Below are 12,708 nucleotides of genomic sequence, written 5' to 3'. Positions count from 1 at the left end.
AGTGGCATGATGATCTCAGCTCACTGCAACCTCCGCCTCCCAGGTTCAAGCAATTCTCCTGCCTCACCCTCCTGAGTAGCTGAGATTACAGGCATGTGCCACCATTCCAGGCTAATTGTTTGTATTTTCAGTAGAGACCGGGTTTCACCATGTTAGCCAGGATGGTCTCGATCTCCTGACCTCGTGATTCACCCACCTCGGCCTCCCAAAGTGCTGGAATTACAGGCCAGAAAGCCAGGATCTGTCTGTGACTTATTTTCTTCAACACCGTGTATCTAATCTGTGAGAAATGCCCATCAGATGTATCTTTAAAATATATTCAGAAACCAAACTTTGCATGGCTTTCAAGACTAGCATCTGGGTTCAGGCCACCATTACCCTTTACCCTGGTAAGGGCTTCCGTCATAGCCTGACTGTGGTCTACTGTTGAAAGAGGAACTGAAGTCATTTTTTTTACAGTGTGATATGGTTTGGCTCTGTGTCCCCACCCATATCTCATATTGAATTGTAATCCCTAGTGTTGGAGGTGAAGCCTGTTGGGAGGTGATTGGATTATGGGGACGGATTTCCCCCTTGCTTTTCTCTTGATAGTGAGTGAATTCTCATGAGATCCGGTTGTTTAAAAGTGTGTGGCACTTCCCCCTTTGCTCTCTCTCTGGCCGCCATGTGAAGAAGGTGCTTCCTTCTCCTTCACCTTATGTCATGATTGTAAGTTTCCTGAGACTTCCCCAGATTTGCTTCCTATACAACCTGTGGAACTGTGAGTCTCTTCATACATTACCTCTTCTCTTCATAAATTACCCAGTCTCAGGTAGTTCTTTATAGCAATGTGAGAATGGACTAATACACAATATAAGGCAGGTTAAGTCATTTTTCTGCTCAAAACATTCCTTAGTGTAATTGCCAACATCCTTACCATAGCCTATGTTACTGCTTGAATTCTGTCCCCCAAAAATTCATACATTGAAGTCCTAACCCCAGGTACCTCAGATTGTGACCTTATTTGGAAATAGGGTTGTTGCAGATGTAATTAGTTAAGATGAGGTTTCACTGGAGTAGGGTGGGCCCTAATATCAGATAGTTATGATGTGCAGCATTATTTCTGGGTTCTCCATTCTGTTCCATTGGTCTATGTGCCTGTTTTTGTACCAGTACCATGCTGTTTTGTTCACTGTGACTTTGTATTACAGTTGGAAGTTGGGTAATGTGATTCCTCCAACTTTGGTCCTTCTACTTAGGATTACCTTGGCTATTCAGGTTCTTTTTTGATTCTTATATAAAGAGGAAATTTGGAGATAGACAAGCACCCGTCGAGAATACCACATGAAGATGAAGGCAGAGATGGAGTGATGATGCTTCTACAAGCCAGGGAATGCCAAAGATGACCAGCAAATCACAAGAAGCTAGGGCAGACGCCAGAAACTGATTCTTCCTCACACCTCTGGAAAAGAACTGACCCTGTGGATGCCTTGGACTTCTAGCCTCCAGAACTGGGAAACTGTTTCTGTTGCTGAAGTCACCCAGTTTGTGGCACTTTGTTATGACAGCCCCAGCAAATTCAAATAGCTTCTAATGCTTTCCAACAGTCTCCCTGCCTCCCACTGTTAACACATTTAACTCCAGTGCACCTATCTCCTGGCTCATTTCCTTCCAGCTTCCTGACCTCTGCTGTTCCTGGAACACACCCAGATGCTCCTTTGCACTTTCTGGTCCTCCTGATGAGAATAACATTCTTCTTGATACCCACAGGACTTCCTAAATCACTTTCATCACCTTATCATTAATGCCTTTATGACCTACTCTCTGTAAATTGACCTCCTGGCCTCTGGTTCTTCATCCCTTTACAGTGTACTTTTTTTTTTTTTTTTTTAGGTTTGGGGATACTTGTGAAGGTTTGTTATATTAATATGTTATGGGGATTCATTGTACATAGTATTATTACATCACCCAGGTATTAAGCTCAGTACCCAATAGTTATCTTTTCCTCCTCTCCCTCCTCTGAACCTTAACCCTCAGGTATATCCCAGTATTTGTTTTCTTCTTTGTGTTCACAAGCTCTTATCATTCAGCTCCCACTTACAATTGAAAACATGTGGTATGTGGTTTTCTGTTCCTGTGTTAATTTGCTAAGGATATTAGCCTCCAGTTCCATTTATGTCCCTGCAAAAGACATGATCTTATTCTTTTTTATGGCTGCATAACATTCCGTGGTGTATATGTACCACATTTTCTTGATCTAGTCTGTCATTGATGGGCATTTAGGTTGATTCCATGTGTTTGCTATTGTGAACAGTGCTGCAATGAACATTCATGTACATGTGTCTTTATGGGAGAATGCTTTATATTGCACTGGGTATATACCCAGTAATGAGATTATTGGGTCAAATGGTAGTTCTGCTTTTAGCTCTTTGAGAAATCACCATACTGCTTTCCACAATGGTTGAACTAATTTACATTCCCATCAACAGTGTTTAAGTGTTCAGTTTCTCTGCAAACTTGACAGCATCTGGGTTTTTTTTTATGACTTTTTAATAATAGCCATTCTAACTGGTGTGAGATGGCATCTCGTTGTGATTTTGATTTGCATTTCGCTAATGATGAGTGATAATGAGCTTTTTTTCATACGCTTGTTGGCTGCATGTATGTCCTGTTTTTCAAAGTCTCTGTTCACATCTTTGCCCACTTTTTAATGGGGTTGCTTTTCTCTTATAAATTTGTTTAAGTTCCCTATAGATTCTGGTTATTAGACCTGTGTCAGATGTATAGTTTCTCCCATTCTGTAGATTATCTGTTTACTCTGTTGATAGTTTATTTTGCTGTGCAGAAGCTGTTAAATTCAATTAGGTACTATTTGTCTATTTTTGCTTTTGTTGCAATTGCTTTTGGTGTCTTTGTCATGAAATCTTTGCCCATTCCTAGGTCCAGGATGGTATTGCCTAAGTTATCTTCCAGAGTTTCTATAGTTTTGGGTTTTACATTGAAGTCTTTAATCCATCTTGAGTTTATTTTTGTATAAGGAAGGTGTCCAGCTCCAATCTTCTGCATATAGTTAGCCAGTTATCCCAGCACCATTTATTGAATATGATTTTTTCCCCATTGCTTGTTTTTGTCAGCTTTGTCAAAGATCAGATAGTTGTAGATGTGCAGCCTTATTTCTGAGTTCTCTGTTATGTTCCATTGGTCTATGTGCCTGTTTTTGTACCAGTACCATGCTGTTTTGGTTAGTGTAGCCTTGTAGTATAGTTTGAAGTTGGGTAACGTGATTCTTCCAGCTTTGTTATTTCTGCTTAGGATTGCGTTGGCCATTTGGGTTCCTTTTTGGTTCTGCATTTTTTTTTTTTTTTTTTGAGACGGAGTCTGGCTCTGTCGCCCAGGCTGGAGTGTGGTGGCACAGTCTTGGCTCACTGCAAGCTCCACCTCCTAGGTTCACACCGTTCTCCTGCCTCAGCCTCCCAAGTAGCTGGGACTACAGATGCCTGCCACCACACCCAGCTAATTTTTTGTATTTTTAGTAGATATGGGGTTTCACCATGTTAGCCAGAAGTGTCTCAATCTCCTGACCTTATGATCTGCCCGAAGTGCTTGGCCTCCCAAAGTGCTGGGATTACAGGCATGAACCACCACGCCAGGCCAGTTCTATATAAATTTTAAAATACATATTAACTGCTCATTTACTGACTGCTTCTATCCTCAAATGCACTTTAACTGTAAGCTCCAAATAGTCATAGACTTTATCTGTTTTATTTCAAGGCTATATTCCAAGTTTTGGAACATGCTTGGCATGTACTATGGGTTCAATAAATATTTGTCAAATGAATGAGTGAGTGTGGAATCTGTTGTTTTTACATCATGATGTTTTTATCACCAGAGTGTTAAAGTTTTCTGATAAAAAAAAAAAAAGCATATATTTAATTTTAATTGAAGATTTTAAATGTATGGTACAAAAGCATTTAAGTGCTTACTGATTCCACAGCAAGAAAAATAAGTAATTAACATAAAAGTGTCATTAGCTTTGAAGATATTTTAAATTTTAATGGGGAAGATTTCTTTCATTAGTTAGCTTGGGATCTAAAATCTTAAAATTTGTGTAGTCATTGAAAATAAGAATAGATTTGATGTCAAGTACTGTGCAAACTTTTATGTAACCAAATAATTTCCATCCCTCAAATACTATGAAATAGTAATTATCTCTTTTGCAAATGCCAGTTTAAAATTGTTAGCCTTTGTGGTGCCAATTACTATATTTTAAATCAGGGATTCTTAACCAGTGGTGCCTATCAGAATTACATGAGTGTCACCTCAGATGATTTACAAAAACACACATAAACCTTAGCAAATCTTTTTGGTTGGTCTTGGAGGAACTCCCGCTTGAAGTCAGAACAGAAAGAAAAAAATCGGCAGTGGATTTTGGTATGTACTCCAAGTTGTGAACTAATGGTTGAAATGACTGTTAGGAAAGGTAAAAGCGTCAGTGCCTCTGAAAGAAGTTGGATTTTGCGAGATTTCCTTCTGAGCATTCAGAGGTCGAATCCAGTACAAGAACATGATGTGCTTCACAGCCTCCTCACGACAGGCAGCCCCAGTGGAAGCTTCAGGAAAGGGATTTTTATTCTTGTAAACAAGAAAGTAGGTTATGTTCAGCTGGGATTCTTTCTCTCTCTCTCTCTCTTTTTTTTTTCTATGCTCCTTCCTCTAGAGATGAGCAAGGGCTCAAACTGACTTAAATCAGCCTTGGCTTCGAGGGATGTCCGGAGTAGAGGGAGCCCTGGGAGCTGCAGTTCGTTGAAGTTTCACACCTTGTGGCTTCATCGTCATGAGTAATTTATTTAGAAAACAAAATTTAAAATAGGAAAAAACACACGAGCACACACACACACACACACATACAAAACCCGTGAGAGGGTGTATCTACTCAGCTGTGTTCTCATAACCAGGTGCAGTTCATTTCTAGATTACTGGACTTTTGTGATCAAAAGCAGTTTCTTCCCTAGGGAAGTGGATTGGATAACTTCAGATGGTAAAAGAAAAAGGAAACAAAATGGGAGCTAAAATTCCCAGCCTCTAGTGGAGTGATGCCTGTTGCAAAGGGAAGAGGAAAGGTACCATGGCTCTGACTCCATTGTTCTGCTTTTGGTCATTGTATATGTTGTAGTTAAAACAATTATAAATATTTCTTATTGTGCATATTTAGAGAGACAAATAGACAAAGCAATTGTGGCTACATGTTTATAACACCTATGTACCCTTTACCTAGAATCATCAATTATACTCTTCTTGTAACTTTTATATAGGTTTAAAAAGTTTTAAAATAAATGCTTTTATTTAAAAAGTAAATACAGTAAGCAATATATTTTTAATTGAGTAATTTTGAATCTGCAGCCAGAGATTTTTAAAAATTATCAAATGTGAGGCTGGGCGTGGTGGCTCAAGCCTGTAATCCCAGCACTCTGGGAGGCCGAGACGGACGGATCACGAGGTCAGGAGATGGAGACCATCCTGGCTAACACGGTGAAACCGCGTCTCTACTAAAAAAAAAATACAAAAAACTAGCCGGGCGAGGTGGTGGACGCCTGTAGTCCCAGGTATTCAGGAGGCTGAGGCAGGAGAATGGCATAAACCCGGGAGGTGGAGCTTGCAGTGAGTTGAGATCTGGCCACTACACTCCAGCCTGGGCGACAGAGCGAGACTCCGTCTCAAAAAAAAAAAAAAAAAAAAATTATCAAATGTGATAGAAATATACATTATGCCTTTAGACAGAATGCACTACAGCAGCATTGTACATGGGTCTGTAAAAGTACTGTCTCAAATGACAGATGTAAAATGCCTTTATGTGAGATGAAAACCTTGATATCAAATACGGATAAGAAAGGTTTGGACAAAATCGACTAATGGAGATTTTAAAAAGGCTTTTGCTACTAATAATAAATTAATAAATTATGCTGAAAAGCCATGAGCCTAGACTGAAAGGTTTATCCCTTTTATTCAACTTAGAAAACAACAATTATTTATGTAAACAGTTTAAAATTTTTAAGGAAATTATTAATACATAATATCTGACTACTGTTGCTTAGAATATATCTGAGTATTACTAATTCTTACACAACCAATCCAGATCAACAGGTCTTTGAGGCATACACTGACTTTTCTTGAGGTGTTAATTTCATCCTCCATCTTGGCCACATAAGACATTGTATAAACTTAGGTTTGATGCTTAATGTACAGAATTACACTATGAGTGAATTAAATCAATTTATTTATCTATCTGTTGCAAATCTAATGACATTTTTTCTTTGTAGAGACAGGGTTTTACTATGTTGCCTAGGCTGGTCGCAAACTCTTGGCCTCAAGCCAATCTGCCCTTGGCCTCCCAGTGTGTTGGGATTATAGGCATAAGCCACTACCCTCAGTCTGATGACATTTTTAAGAGTTGAAATTGTGTTGCCTGGGCTCAAAGCTCAATAAGAGTTTGAATGAAAGAATCATTGAGTAAATCAGTGAATGGATAGATAGATATGATAGAATTTTCAAACAATAAACAAAAGAATGTCATAAATACCCTAATAATACTGCCCTTAAAAACATTCAAATAGAGACTGCTGTGTTTATTGGCAGTTACTCATGAATGACTATACACACATACAAATTAAAAAATTATATGTTTTCATATATTGATTATGACAAAGTAAACATTTCCACTACATGTTTCCATGAAAATTAGAAAACAAAAATAGAAACATGTCATATGTCCAGAGACAGCCAAATTAAAAAGTATAATGTATCTTTGAAGCAGAAACACTAGGAGATGTGTACTCCCTCAATCTCCCCCACTCCCCCCCGCCACCCCACCGACACACATTTACTGTGGGACTTTGAATTTACACAGTGGGTGGGAGCAGGTTGAACATCTCCGTAACGCTATGGTCTTTGTGTCTGCTGCCTGAGCTTTGCATCTGCTGCCTGAGCTTGAAACCCATCTCAGTTCTTGTTGCCATGGATCTTGGTGCTTTGAGAGCCCTTCCAAAGCCTTCCTGATGGTGCTAAACCCAAAATCTGACTGAGAAGCAGCAGGAGGACCTAGATGAAGGTGGGACATCTTCAGACCCAGCCATGCCTCCCATTGAGGAGGTGTCAGAGGTCAGTCGTGTGTGTGAGCTGGAAATGTCTACATCTTGACTTCTGCCCTCACTCTCACATAAGATCACTTTGTGGTTCATCTTCAGAGGAATAACGCAGGACAGGAATTCGGAAGTATTCTGCATAGCCAAGTTGACACATTAGAAAGCCACAAGAGGCCACCTGCGGCCACCAGCAGTCATACACATGGTGCTATAATCCTGAACCACACTTGATCACCAAATAAAGATGGTATCTAAGGCAAGCTTCTGTTTAGCATAATACTATGTTAAGTTCTACTAACACAGCTTACAGTAGATAATAAGGGGATAAGAGAGATGAAAAAAACAAAAACGTTTATACTCTGAATAGCATGTGTGTATGTGCATATATAAATATATATCCATTTCAAAACTAAAGAAGAAATACTCATGACTATTACAATCCTTGTTTCTACCACTGGTCATATGATTGTAACTGTATTTATAACCACCTCCTTCCATTTCCCATCCCATATTCTCTTTGCCCTCAGCAATTCCCAGCTGGCCACTGTTCCTTGCCTAATGAGGTAATGTAAAATTTCTTTTTGGAAAGGTTCTGTTTTAATCAGGTTGTTATAATTTTCCATTGACCTTAGTTACAGAAAATCTGAGAGCTAAGAGGCAACTCAGAGGACACACTGCATTCCAGACAACCTCTCCTCACTCCCGTTATACAGAAGCCACTCAATTTCTGCTTAGTAATCTGGATCAAATGCCCCAGCCAGTGCAGCAACCCCTTCTTTGCTTATTGATTTAGTGACATGAGGAACACTAAGTGACCAAGTGGTGCTTGGTGGAAGGGTTTCTCCCTTTGGAATAAGAGATCTAGACCAGCAGAGCCTAAGGGGGCAGAGACTGGAAGGAAAAATTTTGTTTGTGGATTACTAGGAATAATAATGAAAGGAGGTTCCTTTCATTTCACCCCTTGATTCTCAGACCCATGAATTCTTACTACGGGAGAAATAGTACTTTCTATTAGATCCCGATACATATTTTCTCCAAGCCCTGCAGACAGTTACCATCTGGGTAGATAGGGCCCAGCCTAGGCTGGGACCGTACTGGAGTCTTCCAAATGCCATTCTACTCTTCAATCAAGCTGGCTGCTTCAGGAGGATGGGGAAGACTAACGGTGAGACGAATTAATTGCATGCCGTACTTATCTGAAGTGAAATGAATTCCATAGGCAGAAATGACCACAGTTTTTCTTCCCAAGACAACACATCATAGAGACCTCCTCATGAGGCTGTCCTGAGAGGGAGAAGGTAGTGTATCAGAAGTACAGGTCAGAGGCATCTAGGGTACTTCCTCATGCAATTTACTTATTCCCTGCAGACCTCATCAAGCTCAATCCCATACATATCTCTTCCATTTAACAATAAAGTGCTGCTGTACATGTCCAAATTTATGGCTTACTGGATCAGCCAACACCTCGTCATGATGAAAAACTCAGCTCACATGGCAAGTTGGTGGTCCGAGTTCAAGCAGTCAGCTGGTAAGACCGAAAGCTGTTTCTCCAAAGGTCAATAGACACCTGCAGAAGACAATATGGCTTTGCTCCAGAATCCTGAGTGTTTTCACTGTGATTCTCTTATCAACTTGCCCAAAGCACCAACCAGCATCTCAATCTGCCACCTAGATAAACACATCACATTTGCTGGGTCTGACGGTCCATGCAGAGCCCGCACTACTGTAGAGCCTTCCCTTGTAACAGACCCCACTCCAAACTGGCAAGTGTTTAGGTCACTTAGCAAATGAGTTGAAGTAATGGGCCCAGACGAGGTACATGTTGTCTCCAGCATCTGATGACATTTATCAGACATTGATACATCTTTCTTAGTGATTGGGAACAGATTCCACAACTTGACCTTCACCACTACTAGAAGTAGTATCTTGATATGTCCCAGACCATTGGACCATCAGGGACTTCACCAAGATGAAAGGCCTCTACATTTTTGGAGGACTTCTTTTCATTTTCTGTCCTCTGGCTTGCAGTGTCTCACCAATGTGTCTAGGGTAGTTGTGACTACCTGCCCAGCAGGTTTAGTCTGTGTTATGGGCCGAATTACAGCCCCGTCCCCACCATCAAATTCGTGTGTTGGAGTCCTAATTCCCAGTACTTCAGAACATGACTATATTTGGAGATAGAACCTTGAAAGAGGAAATTAAGTTAAAATGAAGTCATTAGCATGGGCCCTAATCCAGTGTGACTAGTGTCCTGATGGAAGAAGAAATTTGTTCCAGAGGGAATACCATTTTGAAGACACTAGAAGAAAGTAGTATCTACAAGCCATGGAGAGAGACCGCAGAAGAAACCAGCTCTGCCAACACCTTGATCTTGGCCTTTTACCCTCCAGAATTGTGAGAAAACAAAATGTCTGTTGTTTAAGCCACTCTCCATGATACCCTGTTATGGCACCCCTAGCAAACTGATATGATCAGCGTATTATCAATGCGATACACCAGTGTGACACTCAGAGAAGGAAAAAATCCATAAAAGTCCCCTTGGGCTAGATTCTGGTATGTGACTGAAGAATTCAGAAATCCCTGAAGGACAGTGAAGGACAGTGTGGGACTGAAGAACTGATAAATCCTGGAAGGACAGTGAGGGACGGTATGGAACTGAAGAACTGATAAATCCCAGAAGGACAGTGAGGTTCCCTTGGGCTCGATTCTGGTATGGGACTGAAGAATTAAGAAATCCCTGAAGGACAGTGACGGACAGCACGGGACTGAAGAACGGATAAATTCCTTAGTTGATTGTTGACGTTCCCGGAATGATTCTGTATGGACTGAAGAATTAAGAAACTTCCTGAAGGAGACGACAGCATGGACTGAAGAACGATAAATTCTGAAGGACAGACGCTCCTTGGGCTCCATTCTCCCATGGGACTGAAGACTGAGAAACTCCCTGAAGGAGAAAGTGGCTATGTATGGATTTGAAGGATTCAGAAAAATCCCTTGAAGGAGATGACAGTACGGGACTTAAAGAACTGGATGACTGAAGGATGCACGTTCCCTTGGGCTCGATTCTGGTATGGGACTGAAGAACTGAGAAAATCCGGACGGACATATTGCTGACTTTTTCAGCTTAAAGCAGACACTTGCTTATGATTTCACTAAGAAGTATAAAGCAGAAATTTTAAGTTTTTAATATTCATATTTATTAATTTTATACTAAATGCATCCATAAGGTCTCTGGAGTAGAGTGGATTAATCATTATTTACTTTACAGTAAACAATTTCATGGTTGCCCTGTACCCAAATTCCTATCCCTGGGGCAGCGTGATGGAAGCCTGAAGCCATCCCACACATAAGGTATTTATATTTCAGGTGAAAATCCTGCAAAGAGTCCAGGTGCTTCTGTGCATGCCATCCAGCTTCTTTCCTCAAAGAAGGGAGAGAACTTTTGCTTCTTCAGGAGGACCCTGAGTTTTATCTCCAACCCTTTAGAATATAAATCCATCTCACCAGGGGAAGATAACACCACTGTCTTCAGCTCTGCAACTCCGTGTCTCCAGCCCAGGTCTCCACGCCCTTCTGACACGAAGAAAAATACCTCCAGGAGATTGAGCGCTCTGGAGTTTTACGTAAGCAGTCAAAAATTATTTCCTGAGACTTGCGTTTAGTCCTGGTTCTGGTTCAGCAAAATTTGTTCAGATACAAAAATATTTTCTCTAAAGCACCACAAGGGGTCAGCAAACTTGTTTCTATAAAGAGACAGGCAATAAATAATTTAGTCTTTGGGTCCCACAAAGAGATTCTGTCATACAGTCTACGTTTGTTTGTTTTAACTCTTTAAAAATGCAAAAACCTTTCTTAGCTTGAGACCTCTTCAAAAATAGGCTGCAGGCTGGATTTGGCTTGCAAGTTTGCCCCTCTTCAAAAACAGGCTGCAGGCTGGATTCGGCTTGCAAGTTTTCCTGGTATAGAGAGAAAAAGTACTCACCAGGTCCATCGTCACATGCCAGATACAAGGGGATGTCTGAATTTCCTCTGGCAAAGCCACATTTGGAACAACAGCTGCAATTGGAATCCCTACCTGATTAAATTTTCAATAATCGGCTTTCATTCTCCAATATCCATCTGCTATCTACACAGGCAAAATAGCCGAATAGAATGGAATCCCCCACCCCTGCATCTTTCGAGTCCTTGATGGTGGCAACAATCTCTGCACTCCAGGAATGTGTGCTACCTTTGGTTTACTATTATCAAAGGCAGGGGCTGTTCCAGCGACTTCCATTTTGCTCTCTTTCCATTCCATTGTCAGGTACATGCGGGAATTCTGCAAGTTCTTTGCAGATGCTCTACCCATTCTGGTGCTAGGAAAGTAATCAGAAGGTGGCCCACTGTGAGGCAGACTCCAGCCAAGCCTTCATCAGTAATCTGACAGCCACAGTTTCCTACTCTGACCAGTGACCACAGGAAGTATTGTCAGTTTAAAACCATGAAATAAATCCTGTAATTCCTCAAGATCTGATCATTTTTCCCCACCCAAAGCTGTCATTATGGTAAATAGTGTGTGTCCTTGGGTGGGACCACAAAGAAGATGATTTGCAGATGTACATTGTTTTTGTTTTGCTATGCAGCAGTATCCTGTTTTCAATGGGATGGCTTCAGGCTTTCTTCACTCTGTCTCAGGGGTAAGAATTTGGGCACAGGGCAGCCATTTAAGAGGCTTTGAGTGTGTGAAATGGAAATTAATTGAAGGACATGACTCTAATTTGGTTATTCAACTCAGACTTCAGTTCAACAGACTATAGCTTTTCCCCTTAATCGGGTCAAGTAAAATTTCACCGGACTGCGCATCAGTTTCAGTTCTAGTTTGACTAGCAGACATTATACAATTGGCCTTTCCAGTAACTCACCTTGTCTTCAGTGACTAAGTACCCTCACTTGGCTCTGTTGGAGCTCAGGAAATATTAATAATCCCCTTAAATATGCCGCTTTGGACTTCAAAAGGAGAGCTCTTGGGGAACAGCAAATGCAGGGATAGGCTTTCCCTGAAGCGTTCCCATCTACTAAAGGCCGGATCCTCCAGAACGTAGTCAATTGTTGTGAATCCCTTCCCCAGATGTCTTATCAACAGGGTGAGACCGATGCATATCGCGGAAAGAAGACTACAGTTGACACCACACCCAGAGCCCAGATGACTTTCTACCAGATGGTTGTCTGTTTTCCAGGCCCACTCATCTGCTCTAAAAGTTATTTTCTCCCCCTCTAACTTGTCTTCATTCTCTACTCCTTCTCCCTATGAAGAAGGGCACATAGCCTTCCAAATTCTGTTGTTATTGAGTCCTCACCTTCCTGTGATGCCCCCGTGCACATAATAAATGTGTTTGCCTTTTTCCTGTTAATTGCTCTATTGTTGGTTTATCTGTCAGACTCAAATATTAAAACTCCAGAGGGGAAAGAAAGGATCATCTTGCTCTAACAGCTCCCAACAGCTTCCCCCATCCTGGAATCCCATTCCTTCTATTAGGTAGAGAGCCCAGTTCATTGTAGCAGTTTCCTTGTGATTTCTGACTTACAGAAGAGAGAACTCTTCAAAAATGCT

The sequence above is a fragment of the Papio anubis genome, chromosome 19 (genome assembly GCF_008728515.1).
Source record: "Papio anubis isolate 15944 chromosome 19, Panubis1.0, whole genome shotgun sequence".
In the NCBI taxonomy this organism is placed as follows: domain Eukaryota; kingdom Metazoa; phylum Chordata; class Mammalia; order Primates; family Cercopithecidae; genus Papio; species Papio anubis.
Note: the sequence above shows the minus strand (reverse complement) of the source record.